This window comes from Schistocerca americana, chromosome 3 (genome assembly GCF_021461395.2).
Source record: "Schistocerca americana isolate TAMUIC-IGC-003095 chromosome 3, iqSchAmer2.1, whole genome shotgun sequence".
Lineage (NCBI taxonomy): Eukaryota > Metazoa > Arthropoda > Insecta > Orthoptera > Acrididae > Schistocerca > Schistocerca americana.
This window is the reverse complement of record NC_060121.1, coordinates 357,225,753-357,244,981: the sequence shown is the minus strand read 5'-3', so window position 1 is coordinate 357,244,981 and position 19,229 is coordinate 357,225,753. Positions and strand designations below refer to the sequence as shown.

The following is a 19,229-nucleotide window of genomic DNA, read 5'->3' as shown; positions in this document are numbered from 1 at the left end:
GTCCTCCGTCAATCCCACCTGGTAAGGATCCCACACCGCGCCGCAATATTCTAACAGAGGACGAACGAGTGTAGTGTAGGCTGTCTCTTTAGTGGACTTGTTGCATCTTCTAAGTGTCCTGCCAATGAAACGCAATCTTTGGCTCGCCTTCCCCACAATATTATCGATGTGCTCTTTCCAACTGAAGTTGTTCGTAATTTTTACACCCGGGTGCTTGACAGCCTTGAGAATTGTACTATTTATCGAGTAATCGAATTCCAACGGATTTCTTTTGGAGCAAATGTGGATCACCTCATACTTTTCGTTATTTATCGTCAACTGCCACCTGCCACACCATACAGAAATCTTTTCTAAATCGCTTTGCAACTGATACTGGTCTTCGGATGACCTTACTAGACGGTAAATTACAGCATCATCTGCGAACAACCTAAGAGAACTGCTCAGATTGTCACCCAGGTCATTTATATAGATCAGGAACAGCAGAGGTCCCAGGACGCTTCCCTGGGCAACATCTGATATCACTTCAGTTTTACTCGATGATTTGCCGTCTATTACTACGAACTGCGACCTTCCTGACAGGAAATCACGAATCCAGTCGCACAACTGAGACGATACCCCATAGGCCCGCAGCTTGATTAGAAGTCGCTTGTGAGGAACGGTGTCAAAAGCTTTCCGGAAATCTAGACATACGGAATCAACTTGAGATCCCCTGTCGATAGCGGCCATTACTTCGTGGGAATAAAGAGCTAGCTGCGTTGCACAAGAACGATGTTTTCTGAAACCATGCTGATTACGTAACAATAGATCGTTCCCTTCGAGGTGATTCATAATGTTTGAATACCGTATATGCTCCAAAACCCTACTGCAAACCGACGTCAATGATATAGGTCTGTAGTTTGATGGATTACTCCTACTACCCTTCTTAAATACTGGTGCGACCTGCGCAATTTTCCAATCTGCAGGTACAGATCTATCGGTGAGCGAGCGGTTGTATATGATTGCTAAGTAGGGAGCTACTGTATCAGCGTTATCTGAAAGGAACCTAATCGGTATACAATCTTGACCTGAAGACTTCCCGTATCAAGCGATTTGAGTTGCTTCGCAACCCCTAAGGTGTCTACTTCTAAGAAACTCATGCTAGCAGCTGTTCGTGTTTCAAATTCTGGTATATTCCATTCGTCTTCGCTGGTGAAGGAATTTCGGAAAAGTGCGTTCAATAATTCCGGTTTAGCGGCAGAGTCTTCGGTAACAGTACCATCGGCACTGCGCAGCGAAGGTATTGACTGCGTCTTGCCGCTTGTGTACTTTACATACGACCAGAATTTATTTGGATTTTCTACCAAATTTCGAGACAATGTTTCGTTGTGGAACCCATTAAAGGCATCTCGCATTGAAGTCCGTGCCAAATTTCGCGCGTCTGTAAATTTTAGCCAATCTTCGGGATTTCGTGTTCTTCTGAACTTCGCATGCTTTTTCCGTTGCCTCTGCAACAGCGTTCGGACATGTTTTGTGTACCATTGGGGATCAGTTCCATCTCTTACCAATTTATGAGGTATGAATCTCTCAATTGCTGTTGCAACTATATCTTTGAATTTGAGCCACATGTAGTCTACATTTGCATAGTCAGTTCGGAAGGAATGGAGATTGTCTCTTAGGAAGGCTTCTAGTGACATTTTATCCGCTTTTTTAAATAAAATTATTTTGCGTTTGTTTCTGGTGGATTTGGAAGAAACGGTATTGAGCCTAGCTACAACGACCTTGTGATCACTAATCCCTGTATCAGTCTTTACTTACGGCTTTTTCGAATAACTAACTTAAAACTTCCGCTGCGAAATGCCGCAACGCCATCAGTAAAGAGACAATGTTCACGACACGTAAATAAATGTGAACATCGGAAGATGAAAGGCCACGCATCTCGAAACGTCATCATGGGTAAATAAGCGCTTATAAAAGCAAATGGTTACTTGGTCATAAATCACTTGGAGTTTCAATAGCTACAAAGTTCTGAAACGTTCACAACGGACAAGAATTATCTATTTAATGCTTTTACGAGAAAGAATAGAAAAACAAAATACAGCAATGAGATAGGCAATCGAAAAAGCAATTAGGAGTAACTGCGATTTTTGGCCACAGGCACGTCATTGGGCAGTTTGAAATTAAGTAAACAATAGTAGCAAACATTTTTTAGATATTTATCGAACAATATTTCTGACTACTGAGCGCATAATAACAAACAATAAGAGAAAGCGGTGGTAGAGAAGAATGGAGAGAATGAAATGGATACACCAGACAACTAATCAGTGGGAAGTGAATGGAATGAGGGATTTTATTAAAAAGAAAAAAGAGAAGGGTACCGTTATTGCACGACTTCGCTAAAAGAAGGGACAGAGGTGGAGGATACTCACTGATCCTTCAGAAAGAGTCCTAGACTTTACAACCAAAGGTAGAATCCTGTGAATGTTAATTTGCAATAGTTTTTCATAGATGAAGAGGCTTGAATAGGGCAGACGAGATTGAAGAGTTGCACAAAATTAGTCTCCGGACTGAAGGCAACAATAAAAACATCGATTTCAACATTTGACACTCAATCCTACACGAAAAGCTGATCGCAGAGAACCGACATTTAAATGTTTACGAATAATTAGAATCTGAGGAATGTCTGGTGCCCAATAGTAAGACGTTGGCAGCCCCACTCTCCATGCTGTTAAGACCGTGTCCGGAGCAGGGAACAAAGCCGTGTGTACTGTTTACTCTACGGTAGGTCGCTGCTTGACGTTCGCGTGCTGGAGTTTGCGTGATGCGGTGACACGGGGCGCTTCGAGCCTGCCTTAAGAAACTTGCGAGTGAGGTAGCTGGCAGGAGGCCCTTCCTGCTGCATGCAGTTCCGAGAACTGTTGACCGGGGCATATATGGATATGCTAAAAAGGTCATTTCTTCGCTACCTAAAAGAGTTCAGCGAACTTAATATTGTGGTAGCAGATGCTATCGCAGGTTGCTGATTACAAGCCGTGACACGTATTCTTCCTCTCTGACTTTCGCAGTAGCCCTTTTCTCAATGTTAGACTTTAACCACTACGTGTGCGTTTGTAATCTCTCCCCCAGCTGAACCCCCCCCCCCCCCCCCCCGCCCTCCTCGCTCCTGTATTGATTGATTAATGCGATAGTATGTCTCTGACAGCAATTTTAAACAAGGCCGTCGTCTCCGAAGAAAATTTGACTGTTTCTTGGAGGGAAGTTTATTATTTTTTGTGTTAGCAGAACACCCAACACCGTGTTACAAGTGGAGGCCGAAATGCACGCGTTTTGGATCACTCAGGCTGGTGTGAGGAGGGAAGAACTGTACTGACAGGAGGTCGGGAACATGACAAGGAATGAGAATTCAGAAAGCGGACGTAATTGGTTTGATACTTAACTTTAATCCATTAATGTTGAACGTCGCTCTTGACGGTACGTTTCACAATATTATCTGTTCAGAATACATTCTTGAAGATAGTACTTATAGTAACTAAATATGGCGCCTTGTTAGGTCGTAGCAAATGACGTAGCTGAAGGCTACGCTAAATTGTCGTCTCTGCAAATGAGAGCGTATTTAGACAGTGAACCATCGCTAGTAGAGCCGGCTGTACAACTGGGGCGAGTGCTAGGGAGTCTCTCTAGACTAGACCTGCCGTGTGGCGGCGCTCGGTCTGCAATCACTGATAGTGGCGACACGCGGGTCCGACGTATACTAACGGACCGCGGCCGATTTAAAGGCTACTACCTAGCAAGTGTGGTGTCTGGCGGTGACACCACATTATTATTATTATTATTATTATTATTATTATGAGGAACCTATTGTACTTCTGCACTCTCTACTTATTTGGATTCGGTTTAATGCTTGACAGTGCCATCACTCAAGTAAAATACTAAACGAAAAGGGGTATCACATGACTCAAAGAATCTACAACAGACCTAACCGAAATAATACACAAATTAGTTAATACGGTCGCTGGCCCAGTTGCGTATTGCCAATATGTGATCAATAATGCAACAGCAATGAATACGTAACTGTTGGGATGGCTGTACGTGTGGCAACAGAAGGTTGACAGGCGTTTCTGACAACACAATACGTTACGAAATGATAATAAATAAGGAAATCAATGGTCTTATATCGTTAATACGCAGTTATTTTAATTTGGAAAAAGGTATTTAAACTCGTTATTGAAAAGTAAATGACTGAGTACACTATTTCCCTGGACTTTGAACAGCAGTAATTACTATGAAAATGTTTTCGATCAAATAAGCAACTGCTACGTTTCAACTGATTGACAACGCCGAAATACGAACCAACCTAAAACACATAGCATTATTATAACAGACAAAGATAACAGATTTGTGAGCTTAATTTATTCTTTTCTTTGATTTGCTATTACTTTAATTTTAGGTTAGTTTATTTTGCTTTGTCTCACCCAATTATCAAGAATGACTCTGCCTCTAAATATTATTGAACAACACACTTAGCTTATTCAGGCTCCATTAACAATTACTTTCAGTTATCCTTAGCAAACGAGCAAAAGTGGTAATATTACTCTTTTGGTACTTTCCTTTTACTTGTTTACACAATGACCCTCTGGTGTTCAATAACTGGAAAGGAACGGGACCCTGAGTAGGTTCAATGACTGAGGATAATGACAAGGTCAGTGTTTACATACAACACTTATTATGGAAATGAAATCCACTGATAGTGTTACTGAGTAATGTATCATGAAGTTTCTAACGTGAACGAAAATACAACAACGTTAGAGTTTGTTGCATTTGTTAAACCGTCGTCTTCGCTGTCGCCTACAATGCTTTCATTACACGGGTACACCTTGACTCGCAGTGACCAATTATGGGATAGATCGTGATGTTTTTGGAACCTTTTCCATCTGTCCAAACCTATCGTGCCCTTAGTGTGTCGCTTATGACAACTGCGTCCGACATATGCACCAAGTGCCCACCACTTGCGTGCGTTCACTCTCTCTAAGTGTCCGGAGCGCTCTGCTCTGACGTGACACTCGCGTCCAGAGATAGCGCTCCAACAAAAGTCTTTACTCTCTGAGAAGGATATTGTTTTTCCTAACTTTGCCCAACGGCATGAATCCAGAATGAATACGTCATAATAGAAACAATTTATACAGGTTAGAAAACATATCTCGTTTGTAATTAACATACAGCGTCTACGGGTTTACGGAATAAAACAAGAAGATCGTATGTACAATAAATGTAATGGTCAAAAATTTTAGGTAGCACACCTATTTATAGTGTCAATCGTTCACGTTTTTTATGTACTTTCACTCACTTTTGGTTCATTAATCTTCTGACTGGTATCGTGCGACCCTCCACAATTTCCTGACTTGTGATAATCTCTCTATCTCAGAGAGTAGCGTCTGACGCCTTTAATTACTTTTATATATTGTTATTTACGTCTAGCCCTGTAGTTCACGCCCTATCAGGTTCCCTCGAGTACCACATAACTTTTCCCTCAGTTCTTAACTCACCGGAGTGGTTGCGCGGCTAGGGGCGCCATGTCACTGTTTGCGCGGTCTCTCCCGCCGGAGGTTCGAGTCCCCCCTCGGGCATGGGTGTGTGTGTTGTTCTTAACATAAGTTAGTTTAAGTAGTATGTAAGTCTAGGGACCGATGACCTCAGCGGTTTGGTCTCATTGGAATTCACACACATTTGAACATTTTCTTAACACGCGAACTGCCATACTATTCCTTATTTGACGTCTTGTTTTACTTATTGTTTTCCACAAACTGCCTTGTTGCCGATGCTATGTAAAATCTCTTCATTTGTTATGAGTCCACTTAATTATCAGTAACGTCGTGTAACACCACTTGCAACACCTCGATTCCTTTTTTTCCGACAGTACATAATTTATTTAAATACAACTTGTGGGGTCTTGCCCACTCGTCGCTAACAGGGTGCCTAGGGATGCAGCGTTCTCAGAATGCTATGCAACAATTTCAGACAAATAACATTAGTAGTATTAAAATTGAAACAAATTAGCCCTCGGTCACAAGTTTTTAGTCTCATTAACCAGGTTTCAATGTATGTATGGGAATTTGATACAATCCTAAACCCCTCCCCCCCCCTCCCCCCTTTTCACTCTGTCAGTCTTCTCTTTCTCTTTATCCATGTCCTCCTCCCTCTCTCTGTACATCACCTAGTCCATCAGCACTCTGTCCATCTCCATCTCTTCCTCCTCTCTATGTCCATTTATCCTCCACTTCCTCTGTCTACTTATCACTCTAACTGACCTTGAGGCTTGTTTATTATTACTGCAACATTCATTCTAAATTAAATTCGCTTAAAATCAATGGAAAAATCGATTGGGATCTTTGATATAAGGAATACAGAGCAACTTCTCCACCTGCTGAATCTGTAAGGATAGTATCTTCAAAGATATTATTTCGCACAGCTTTAATCCGAGAATGGGTAGGATTATAAAATTTCGGACGACTCAGTTTCTGTAGTAGTAATCTAACTAGAAGCCCGTAAGCCAGCGATACGTCTATCCTGTTCTCCATAAAATCGACGACAAGGATGAAAAAAACACATTGTTGTGTGTATAATACATATAAGGAGAAATAATATAAATATATGAGAAACAATCTGTTCAAAGGTTTACAGATCTTGCTATCGCGGATGAAATTTGCTGCTCTTAACACAAAAACCTGTACATCGTCTTTAAAAGAATAAATAGCCCACGTCCATCTGAGTATTTATTAGTATATTAAGTAAATAAATGAAGTAAATTTGTCAAGAAATTTTCGAAAATTTCCCCTTTATATACTAGTTACATATTTACATACTATACATATTAAAAACATCTCGCATATATCTGTCCAAACGTTTGTTGGAGAAACATGTAAAAATCTGAAGTAAATTTGTCAAGAATTTTAACACATTAATGCTAACAACATATCCCCTTTACATAGTATAAGAGATTTGTATACTACACATATTAAGAATATGTGGTCTATATGCGTCCAAGAGTTTATTAGAGCTTATATGTATTTTTTTTCAAATATACTTTCTTTCTTTTTTTTTTCAAGAGGTGGAGCACCTCCACGCCCATACCGGCATGATAGCTGGCCAACTCAAAAGTTCTCCTGTCATCTCTGCATAAGGGTCAGTTTTCACTAATGTGTGGTGTCGCAGGATGTGGGTACTGCGATGTTTGCGTACATCTGGTTAAGGTTTACCATTAATACGCCATCATCTGGAGATAGATTTGGTCAAAAGTCGAACGAAGGATAGCAGTTTGAAGGGCAGAGGAGAGAAAGTGCCAAGGCAAGACCCAAAGGAAAAGAAACCTCTGCGAACGTTTGGTCAGGTAGTAACAACAGTAGCGGATGTCTTGCTGCCTGCGACAGGTCATACAAGGGTAGGTTTTCTTGGTAGTGGGTATCATGCATCTCGACACCTTTGACGTTGTGCGGTGCTGTTACCCTGAGGCTGCCGCTGCGTGCCGGTGTTGATCTCTCGGGCAGCATCAGCATACCTGTAACAGGTATATCATCGTTTTGTGTGCGATAGGTCATATATCAGATGCACAGTGTAAGGTGATGTTAGCGATTTGTTTGTGGGTTAGTGGGCGAGCTCGTCGGTTTCCCTGCTGTAGCCTGTTGGTCGGCTTTAATAGCAGCTGGTATATCCATTCAACGTTGCTGATATGCAGGGGCTTGCAGAGGTTTGTCGCTTGTTTGTGTATGCTAGGTTGCCATAGGTGGCTATGTCCTAGCTACTAGTGTCTTTGGCCGCTTATGCTTTCACCTATGGTTGTGATCATAATTTGCCAGAGTAAGGATGAAAGGATTGTTCGAGTGTCTCCAGTTTCTGTACAGTCCTGTGGCGTGTTTTTTTAAGTACTTCCTTCAGGGTTTCAAGGCGCTATTAATTGTGAAGATCCACGGTGCATGTGTAGCGTGGAGCGTTGCTAATGATGCGTAGGTACTTTGTTCCGTATGATCTGCAGACGGCGCGCCGGGCGGAGTGGCCATGCGGTTCTAGGCGCTACAGTCTGGAGCCGAGCAAATGTTCAAATGTGTGTGAAATCTTATGGGACTTAATTGCTAAGGTCATCAGTCGCTAACCTTACACACTACTTAACCTAAATTATCCTAAGGACAAACACACACACCCCCATGCCCGAGGGAGGACTCGAACCTCCGCCGGGACCAACCGCACAGTCCATGACTGTAGCGCCTGAGACCGCTCGGCTAATCCCGCGCGGCCTGGAGCCGAGCGACCGCTACAGTCTCAGGTTCGAATCCTGCCTCGGGCATGGATGTGTGTGATGTCCTAAAGTTAGTTAGGTTTAATAGTTCTAAGTTCTAGGCGACTGATGACCTCAGAAGTTAAGTCGCATAGTGCTCAGAGCCATTTGAACCATTTTTTTGCAGACGGCGCAGCCTGTAGGAGTTGCATATCCCCAGACTGGAGCTGCGTAAGTCATCAGATGCCTAATCAGTGTCCTGTATATGGACCTCGAACCCTCCTATTCAGTGCGCTATCCTTGTTGAACATTGGGTAGAGTTGTTTGAGCCTAGCGTGCTCTCTGTTGACAACGTATTCGATATGGTCCCGCATGTAAGTTTCCGGTCCAGTCAGACACCAAGATATCTGACTTTCTATCGGAAAACTACAACTACAACTTGTCTTTATATAGTAGTGTAGATGATCAACATCTCGCTCCAATTTTTTTGCACTTATTTAACACTCGGCTAGAAGCGGCTCTCTCACCAGGGCAACGGACAGCCATGCGGCGGCTGTCCAGTGATGCAGGAGTTGACACGAAGTTCTTCCACGCCGTCCCTACAGCAGACCGTATTTAGTCAGCAAAGAGCATAAAGAATGAGCAGTGGACGGCGGTGTCGGTGGCGTGACACCCGTGCAGGCTGCCCGTCATGAATATCCTCGTCGTTATGCAGGTCGCGTCTGGCGACGGGGCAGCTGTGCACGCCCAACTATACACACACACTACCGTGGCAGCCTGCAGTGCCCTCAGTTTACAGCCGTGTCCGCCTGTCTGACACTGTATTAGTCTGCGCGAGCCAGAAACGGTCTTAACCAATTAGCCTTGAATGCAGAGACGCAGGCTATTTTCTCAGCACGTTCCAGTAAAAGCTCTATCGACTCGCTGCCTCGAAAATTTGCTGCTTAAGCAGCATCGATTTATGATGTGATGAGTGTGTTCTCCTCACGTGCACCTATACTGACTCTGCGACTAACTGAAAGGAACGACCAATCCCACAAAGTGGTTCATTCTCATGCAGCCAATATCTTGAGATGGATATGCGGGGCGTAAAGGGGTAGAATTGCATATATTTCTATTGGTGACTGAAGACGGTATAACAAATAATATAACATAAATATTTGCTTCATTTGCAGACTAATTATTACAGGTATTGATAATAGTATGTTTTTAATTTGGGTAATACCTCCAAGTACATGTGGCACGAGGTAGCCATTCGTACTTCATTTCTCCCAAGCAGCAGATTAGGTTTTGAAGTGTGTACAGATGGACGCAAAACGGTTAGCCTACAATGACAGGTGTAATCCACTTAGCTGTGCAGCCACAAACGTGCAGAAAACAACAGGCCAGAAAGTTTGTGACATGTTTGTGGGAACACCGTTCGACCAGAGAAGAAACAACCAACGCACGCACGTGTGTACATGTTCAGGTACCACGTATAAATGTAAATGCCCTTGCGCCTCTTACACCCTGCATTTTTCCGTCACTACCAGTCATGATTTTTCGTCTCCCTCGCTTTCATTCTTGAATGTCCGACGTCACTTTTCGACTGTTTTGCTACAGCCCAGTGTCTCGTTCTTTATTTCTGAGTCACTGATGCTGCTGATATTCTCCCTCGTCTTCTGTCACTGTTTGGTTCAAACGGTGCAAATGGCTTTGAGCGCTATGGGACTTAACATCTGAGGTCATCAGTCCCCTAGAACATAGAAGTACTTAAACCTAAATAACCTAAGGACATGACACACATCCATGCCCGAGGTAGGATTCCAACCTGCGACCGTAGCGGTCACGTGGTTCCAGACAGCCGGCCGGAGTGGCCGAGCGGTTCCAGGCGCTACAGTCTGGAACTGCGCGACCGCTACGGTCGCAGGTTCGAATGTTGCCTTGGGCATGGATGAGTGTGATGTCCTTAGGTTAGTTAGGTTTAAGTAGTTCTAAGTTCTAGGGGACTGATGACCACAGCAGTTAAGTCCCATAGTGCTCAGAGCCATTTGAACAATTTTTGGTTCCAGACTGAAGCGCCTAGAACCGCTCAGCCACACCGGCCGGCTGTCACTTTTTGAGTGTCAACAACTGCTGCTTGCTCTCCTCTGTTGATGCTTCACTAACCACGTCAGCTAGTCAGTCTGGTCAAACTACAGTTTCTTTTAAAAACATTTACCCATTTTCAGAATTCTGTGTCTTTTGTCTTCTGCCCCACTCTGCGTAGGTAGAATTTAGTTTATGACAAATTGCTCTGGTGGCGATGCAGAGATTGACATTGTGGGCTACATCAACAGCGTGGATTCTGCAGAAACGATGTTTTATCCTGTAACGTAGCATGTAAATTTTGCTAGTAAGTTGGAATGGTTACTTTGCTAACCAAAACAGCGAGGTAATTCCTAGCACATGTGTGATGGTACAGCGTAATAACAACGTTGTTCTTTGCACAGCATTTGTTGTTTAGTTGTTTTACTGTTGTCTACAGGTCTTAGGAAGATTCGTGATAAGCTGAACCCAATCATTAAAAAAAGTTGAAGCTATCACGTCGGAGTTTAAAAATTTGTTTTACAGTCTGTGATTGCGGATTTTCTCCAAGGATATTGCAGTCATTTTCATCTGAACAGTAGTCCATACTACGATGACTGATTTTCCCATGGTTTGCAAATAATGTTTCATCTGTAAAAATAGTGTTGAACAGAGATGACGCATCACTAGCCAGTTTTGCACACACAATTCCGAGAACTGTAACCGATTTTAAAAGTCGTTGCCATGATGCTATTGATGGAACGAAATGTTGAGAAGATGAAATGCGTGGAAATGTGCTGTTTATAGAACAATCATTTGGCTTTTCCGACCCGCGCATTCAGCCTGACTTGTAGAGACATGGGGATCGCTGCTGCAGCTGTATTTCTATCATCAGTGACTGTTCTTTGTCGTAAGTGTATTTTATTGTTCACACTTCCAGTTTCTTCATATATTTTTGTAATGAATGTTTACTGAGGCAGATCGTTAGGACATTGCTCGATCAGGTTTCTTTCATCAAAAAACCGTACTACTCCTCTAATGGTTTGGCGACGTTCACCGCAAACGAAAAACATACCCACTCTTTCGACTACTGCATAGATTGTGGAAATTGGAATATCTTCATAAGGGAGTTGCCAGAGCGTTACATAGTGAAGTACAGACTCATGGGGTCCAAGTGCAGAGGTAAACACACTGACTTTACCTGAGCCACGTGTTTGTTTACATTTCGTATAGTAGGACAAACAATTGTCGGGACAGGTTTTGCGGAGCTATTATCTCACCAAGTTCTATACAATGAAATTACAATTGAATCAATACCATTAGCTTCTGACAGGCGTTGATATACACCAACAGGGACAGTTGAAAATGTGTGCCCCGACCGGGACTCGAACCCGGCATTTCCTACTTATATGGCAGACGCTCTATCCATCGAAGCCACCAAGGGCACGGAGGATAGTGTGACTGCAGGGACTTATCGCTGACAAGCTCCCCGTGAGACCCACATTCTCATCTTATAGTTGACACACTACATTCATAGTGCCCCAGTCTGTAGTGTGTGGACTATAAGTTGAGAACGTGGGTGCCAGCGATAAGTCCCTGCACTCGCACTATCCTCTGTGCCCTCGGTGGCTCAGATGGATAGAGCGTCTGCCATATAAGCAGGAGATCCCGGGTTCGAGCCCCTGTCGGGGCACACATTTTCAACCGTCCTCGTTGGCTTATATCAAAGCCTGTACGCAGTTAGGGGTATTCATTTCTTTGTATTTTCATACACTGACGTTCGCAAACAGATAATATGAACAGGACCTTTTTGTAGGAAGTTTAATGGAGTTAAATTTTGTACTGGGATACGTTTCCGCTGAAGGCCACAGTTTTCGAATAATTCAAGAAAAAACAAAAGTGACTTTCACACCCGTTTTTCTTGAATAACTCAAAAACCGTGGCCCCCAGCGCAAACGTATCCCAGTACGAAATTTAACGACGGAGAGAATATGAAAATGTTGCGCATGGTTTTTGAAGGCACTGCAGGTTGCATAAAACCTGTCGATAGAGGCAGCGGAATCGCCCTGTGTGTAACTGGGATTCATGTTGAAATTTCGTTGCTTTTATTGTTATGGTGCAGTCAGCCTAATTTACTGTGTTCAGTACTTACTTCGTTAAGTTATATTTTATATCTGTAATGAAGTCAGACCAATGTCTTGTTTGTATCATTACACGAAATAATTGTATCTGGTGAAATGGGCCCTGTCTGCAACCAAATAAAATACAATAAAAATTACTTGCGTATGTCAGAAAATTGTCCACGTCGTCTGCTGCCATGCAGAGAAAATCTCACCTCGATTTTCTTTTATTTTTTTTATTTTTTATTTTTTTTTTAGTTATGACAGCCCAGCCAACTATAAAATCCTTTGCAACCAGTGGGCTGTCTTTATTACAAAAAAAAAAAAAAAAAAATATTTTCACGGTTGCTGCACACAGCTATGTTTAAAGTTGTATCACCTTTATGTTTGCTTTTGTGGAGATATTGTGTCGATCTGTCTAAGCTGCCGCGCCGTGTACGTACTATGTATGCCATCTGCAACTAAAACTTTTGTCGATTGGTCTGCACAGAAGTGGAACACGGCTTGAATGAAAAACAAGGCACTGAGGTATGTAATAAGAAAGCCTCTACCTCCCGCTCAGGTTCAGATAGTGGGCGGACCTGCCGCGGTCTCTGCCCCGCCTGCTGTCGCCACAGCGCATCAGCTGATCCCAGTCCAGTAATTGCTGCTCCCGTGTGCTACGTCTACTCCCGCGAGGTCTGCCAAATTTCCCAGCGGGCTCTCCGCGATCGCTTTTCCCGCGGATAATCCCTCGCGTCCGCCTTTAATCCCAGCCCGCAGCGCTGCTATTAAAATAATTCATGCCCGTATTTGTGGCTCTCTGCGTAAATGTTTTACGGCGGTCCTTACGGTTTCCTCACCGCGGCCGGCTTTACGAGCAATATGGCCGCCACGTCTCCTACTCGAACCTCGCTTTTTAAGCGCAACACTATAACCTTTTCCCACCGGTGGCGTCCGCCTTAAACGTTACACTTACAACGCCTGCCATATACCACCAAATGTGTCTCTCGACGACAGCCAAACGGTACGTGCTGGTATTTAGCCCAGTGTCACTTAAGCCGCTCACACGGGACGTGCAAGCCAATTGGACGTAGAGCGAGTTGAGCTTTATGACGTCCAACGTCACTGTGGAGCACTCCCAGGCATGAAAGGCGGGATCAGACGTGTGAGATTTTTGCCGCCTGGAGAGGAACACCTTCTGCGTCGCTTGCAGCACTTTAGAGATGCCGTATTGGAATACTCAGTTCCGCATTGCCCCTTGCTCCAAAAAGTGCGCGCTTGCGGTCTATCCGATGACATATGCGGTTGGATAGAAAGTTTTCTGACAGACAGGGAGCAGTATGTCGTCTTGAATGGGGAGACTTCAACAGAAGCAAGCGTAACATCAGGTGTGCCCCAGGGCAGCGCAATAGATCCGCTGCGTTTTACGATTTACATAAACGATCTGGTTGACGGTATTGACACCGGCATTAGACTGCTTGGCCGGCCAGGGTGGCCTAGCGGTTCTAGGCGCTACAGTCTGGAATCGCGTGACCGCTACGGTCGCAGGTTCGAATCCTGCCTCGGGCATGGATGTGTGTGATGTCCTTAGGTTAGTTAGGTTTAAGTAGTTCTAAGTTCTAGGGGACTGATGACCTTAGAAGTTAAGTCCCATAGTGCTCAGAGCCATTTTTTTAGACTGCTTGCCGACGATGCTCTAGTCTACAGGAAAGTAGTATCACGCGAAAGTTATGAACAATTCAGTGAGGATTTGCAGAAAATAGATGCTTGGTGTAATGATTGGCAGTTATCTCTCAATGTCAATAAGTGTAACCCACTGCGTATAACAACGCGAAAATCCCCATAGATGTACGAGCACAAAATAAATGCACAGTCTTTGGAAGCGGTAACATTCATCAAGTATCTGGCTGTGACTATTCGAAATGATCTCAAATGAAACGATCTGATTACACAAGTAACGGGTAAAGCGAACTGCAATATATTGATTATTCCTTGCTACTGTAGCGTTATCTTAAAGCTGTGAGAAAGGAGGATAGGCGCTCCAAGGCGTGGAAGCAAAGACGATGCTGATGGCAGACGAAACTAGGAGAGATATCGTCACATGAAGTAAACTGTAAGGGGAGAGCCTTGCGAAAATGCGCCCCCAGACGCGGTCCCAGGGCGCTAGTTACTCTTCAAGGAATTAACATGTAACTTCATATGTCGTCTAGACGCTGTGGTAGGTTGCCACCGTAGAACTTTGTAACCAACAGGCACGTATGAGCGTATAAAGGCAGCGTGATACCAGCTCTGAGAACAGCAACTTCAGTAGGCTCACAATGGTTAGAAAGAGAGCGAGAACGCCAAAGAACTGTTGACCCAGCAGTCCCTACTCCGGGGTGCCCGAGGGGCGGGGCTAAATGACGTATAACAATAATGTTGCGAGCCTTATTTGGCAGAGCAGTTACGTTTAGCTTTCAGCTGAACAATGTTGATACCAAATACGGACTTAGTGAAACTGCATTAACATCCCCGCCTTAAGGGCAGTAGAGGGCACCCAACTAAACCGTGATTGGCAGGCGCCTGCAAGAGATCTGTGGGATTGGCTGGGTGGCTTTAAGTGAGAAAAACAGTGCCCCCTCGCGACTGTATAAAACTCCTAGATTCCGCATTTTGGCGGAGTTCTCAGTCAGACGATCTGGGCGCCGAATCCGCGTCCATCGACTCCAGCCTCGGTCCAGTTCCGCGTAAGTCACTTGGAGTGCCTCAGTGAACAGTGTCACATTCAGTGTGTTCTGTTTTGCAACTAAGTTGTTGCCTTAAGATGCTGCTAGCGTTTGCTGTTGTGGTTAGCATCCACTCCTGGGACTTCTGCGCTGGCTTCTGTTGTAACAGTGTTATTCATGCTTTTTCTAACCCTAGAACTAGCCTCCAGTGTATTAGTTAGTCCTGTCTGGAATAAACAACTCTTTCAAAACGCTGTTTGTCCAAGAGTCTCCACAACGAGTTCCCTACCAAGTCTCGCCACCTGAATTTCTAGTAAATGCCTGTACCAGTGTTGGCTCAGACAGAAGAAAACAGTCAAATGCCTTCACTGTGAATTGTCCTTCTGCTTTCTGCTATGTACCGCTCGGGAGCGCAGACTGGCCAGTAACCCCCTTCTCCCTCTCTCACCTATGTCAGGACACGACAAAACTCTAGATTGTGGTTTATTGGTAGAATTACGAAACTATGCAGTCCTTCAACAAAGGAGCCGCGCGGGATTAGCCGAGCGGTCTGGGCGCTGCAGTCATGGACTGTGTGGCTGGTCCCGGCGGAGGTTCGAGTCCTCCTTCGGGCATGGGTGTGTGTGTTTGTCCTTAGAATAATTTAGGTTAAGTAGTGTATAAGCATAGGGACTGATGATATTAGCAGTTAAGTCCCATAAATGTTCATACACATACTTTCAACACAGGAAATTTCTTACAATACTTAAGTTCGTCCAGTCTTGGAGTACTGTTCGTCTGTATGGGACCCTTACTAGTTGCGTCTGATTCAAGAGATTGAGAAGGTCCAAAAAAGAGCGGCAAGATTTGTGACTGGTACATTTAGCCATCGCGAGAGCGTTACAAATCTCACATAAAGTTTGAAGTGGGACACACTTGCCGATAGACTATGCGCTAAACGGAAGGCGCTGCTCACTAAATTCCAAAATCCGATCTTCGTCGAGGATGTAGAGCATATATTATTACCACCAACTATCAAATCCCGCATGTAGAAATCACAACCCTCCTCTTTCAGTTCGTTGTCATATCCATTATGCTTACCACACAAAATATCCTTCAGCCTGGTAAAAAAGATGCTAAGTGTTCGGGGCTAAGTCCGTTATATCAACCAGTTTCTAAAAACTTTCCACTAAAAGTACCGAAGAAAATCCTTCGTCAGCGCAGCGACAAGCGTTACTGTGACGAAGCACATTGCCGCTGGACAACAACTCACACCATTTGTTTCGAACGGCGCGGCATAGTGGGCAAACCCACTACATTATTAGTGAAATGTGTATCCTGTTGAACTTCTCCTACATCCTCCATTACAGTTCGTGAGACACAACAGAAGGTCGCTCGGTTCGTTCTACAGGGTGTTCAGTAAGTAAATATGCAGTTCAAAACTTGCCGTACTAAAGCCATGGAAGTTATAAGACATGCGGGAAGTGTTTCCCTTGAACTTGAAAGCACAGTTGCAAACGTTTCTGCATGTTCTTGAAGACTTTGTGCGGAACATCGGGAATGATACTCCGGATGTGACGTGTCAGTGCAGCTTGGAGTTCTTGTATGGTGTGTGGACTGCTTTCAAATCCCTTTCCCTTCAACGTACCCCATAGAAAGCAATCCGATGGAGCCAAGACGGGCGAACGCAGAGGTCAGAGTCCTCGAGTGATGATGCCTTGTGGGCGGTATGTGTAGTCACCCCATACTGTTGGAACCAGGCATTCTCAATTTCGTCCTCATTCAGTACACCTAGAAAGTGCTCCAGAATCCAGGTGCAGTACCGTTCTGCATTTATGGATGGCCTCCTGAAAGAAGATCGGCCCAATGATACGTTTACGAGTCGCGGCACACCAAACACCAATATTTTCTTCATGCAGTGGGGGATACTTTAAATTAATGCGGATTCTTCGTAGTCCACACACGATTATTCGGGCTATTCAGATAACCGGAGATGTGAAACTGTACCTCATCCGTGAAAGACGTTGTGTCAAGAATCCTCTCCCCATTGTCCTACAGGAAGGACGGGCACCAGCTGCAAAAGTTCACACGTGCCGGGCGATCGGAGCCTCTCAGTTCATGCACTACCGACATTTTGTACGGATACATGGACAGTAACATCCGGAGAATCTTGTAAGAGGAATAGTATGAAGGCTTTCACGACCGGATGACATATCTTCTGGTAAACCTTGCGGGATGTAAGGTCGTGGTCCATGAAACTCTTCAGCTCCTAACGTTTCGTCCAGTGCTTCGCTGGACATCTTCAGAGGGGTGTTTCTCCTCCGGTGAGTCTTGCCGAATCACCGGAGGAGAAACACCCCTCTGAAGATGTCCAGCGAAGCACTGGACGAAACGTTAGGAGCTGAAGAGTTTCATGGACTACGACCTTACATCCCGCAAGGTTTACCAGAAGATACTTGTAAGAGGAACCCACAGACACGTGGGCCTGCTGAGCTAGTCGTCTAACCGATTTCTTTGGACTTTGCAGCATCATGTCTTGCACCTCTGCCATCTTCTCTTCGGATGAGGATGGTCTGCCTCATTTTGGAGTATTATGAACGCTTCATTATGAACGCTTCCTGTTTTTCGAAACTTGGTGATGAGGTACCGTACAGCACTACAGTTAGGCATCTTCACTCCTGGGAACTTTGCTGAAAATGCAGCCTCTACTGCTGAGGTAAACTTGTCTCCATTGCGGAACACATGCTCCACAAGAAACACTCTTTGCTCAATCTTCAGAACGATGACCTGGATCACAATAATGTCACACAAGACGCTGGTTTTCAGTCAACCTGGACATGCGAAAAAATCTGGTCAAATACGGTTCAGATACGTTAAACAACGGAGAATGTGGCATCAATAGTTGACAATCACATCAGTCATTATTTAGCAGACCACAGCCGGCCGCTGTGCCCGAGCGAATCTCGACGCTTCAGTCCGGAACCGCTCTGCTGCTATGGGTACAGGTTCGAATCCTGCCTCGGGCATGGATGTGTGTGTGATGTCCTTAGGTTAGTTAGGTTTAAGTAGTTCTAAGTTCTAGGGCATTGATGACCTCAGATGTTAAGTCCCATAGTGCTCAGAGCCATTTGAACCATTTAGCAGACCACAACATGGCACTGCATAGTTACTTTCTGAACAGCCGGTATATCATGAATAGTTGTTCGACAGCCATTAAACATGACGTACCACTTTCATTTTGCAGCTTCATTCATCACAGTTTCATAAACTTAGGTTTTCTGTGGAAATATCGATAGGTAGGACATTCTTTACCTTTAAAGAAATACATTAGAATACAAATTTCCCATTTGGCTGGATCATTAATTTTGTCACACATTTTAAAATCCTCATGTAAACATTAAATGACCATTCTTATTCGACAACAACATTATACGAACGCCTACGGCCGTGAATGGAATTCGTGGAGAAACGCCCGACGCAACAGATCAAAACACTTTTTATTTTCGGAATGACCTTTGTACTATTTATACTATTTGAAAACAACGAATAAACGATGTCATTCTTCAAATTTACCGATGCTGTGGCGCCCATGAATAAAATGCCCTTGTCTAACACTCCGGTGTGCAAAACTTAAGGACGGAAATAGCTTCCGCATGCTTTGCCACTGCCAAGTAACAAAGCTCGATTAAATTTGGACCATACATTTAAATAACTACTGAAGTAAACCACATAAGGTAAGTAAACAAAAAAAGAAGAGCAAGACATGATTCTCAGTGTGGTCTGTCATCACCAAGGACGACAGTGCATCCTTACGCAACGCGGATCCAATGCCGGCCGCAAGACTGATGAGAGTTCTTGTGGTGGGGCTTTCCATTTCTTCGCCAGCGTGGTTGACAACTGCTGGATGGTAGTTGATGCACGTGGACATATCATCACGTCTCCCCAACACATTCCGTACGTGTTCAGTTGGGTTTAAGTTGGGGCAGTCCATTTCGCGAATATCATATCGTTCCAATAGCTCCCCCACCACCGCTGGTCATTGCGGTTGTGCATTATCATCCATAAAATTGAAATAAGGGGTGAGTGCACCCCTCGAAACACACACATGGGAAAGGACTACAGTGTCACAACAAAGGTTACGGATGAGTGTACCGT

General features: G+C 44.2%; 1 non-coding gene across 1 annotated transcript; it reads left to right on the top strand.

Annotated features, from left to right (window-relative positions):
- Positions 1-11,906: 11,906 nt before the first annotated feature.
- Positions 11,907-11,981, top strand: Trnai-uau. The gene has a single exon. It is a non-coding gene; the product is annotated as a tRNA-Ile (tRNA).
- Positions 11,982-19,229: the final 7,248 nt, after the last annotated feature.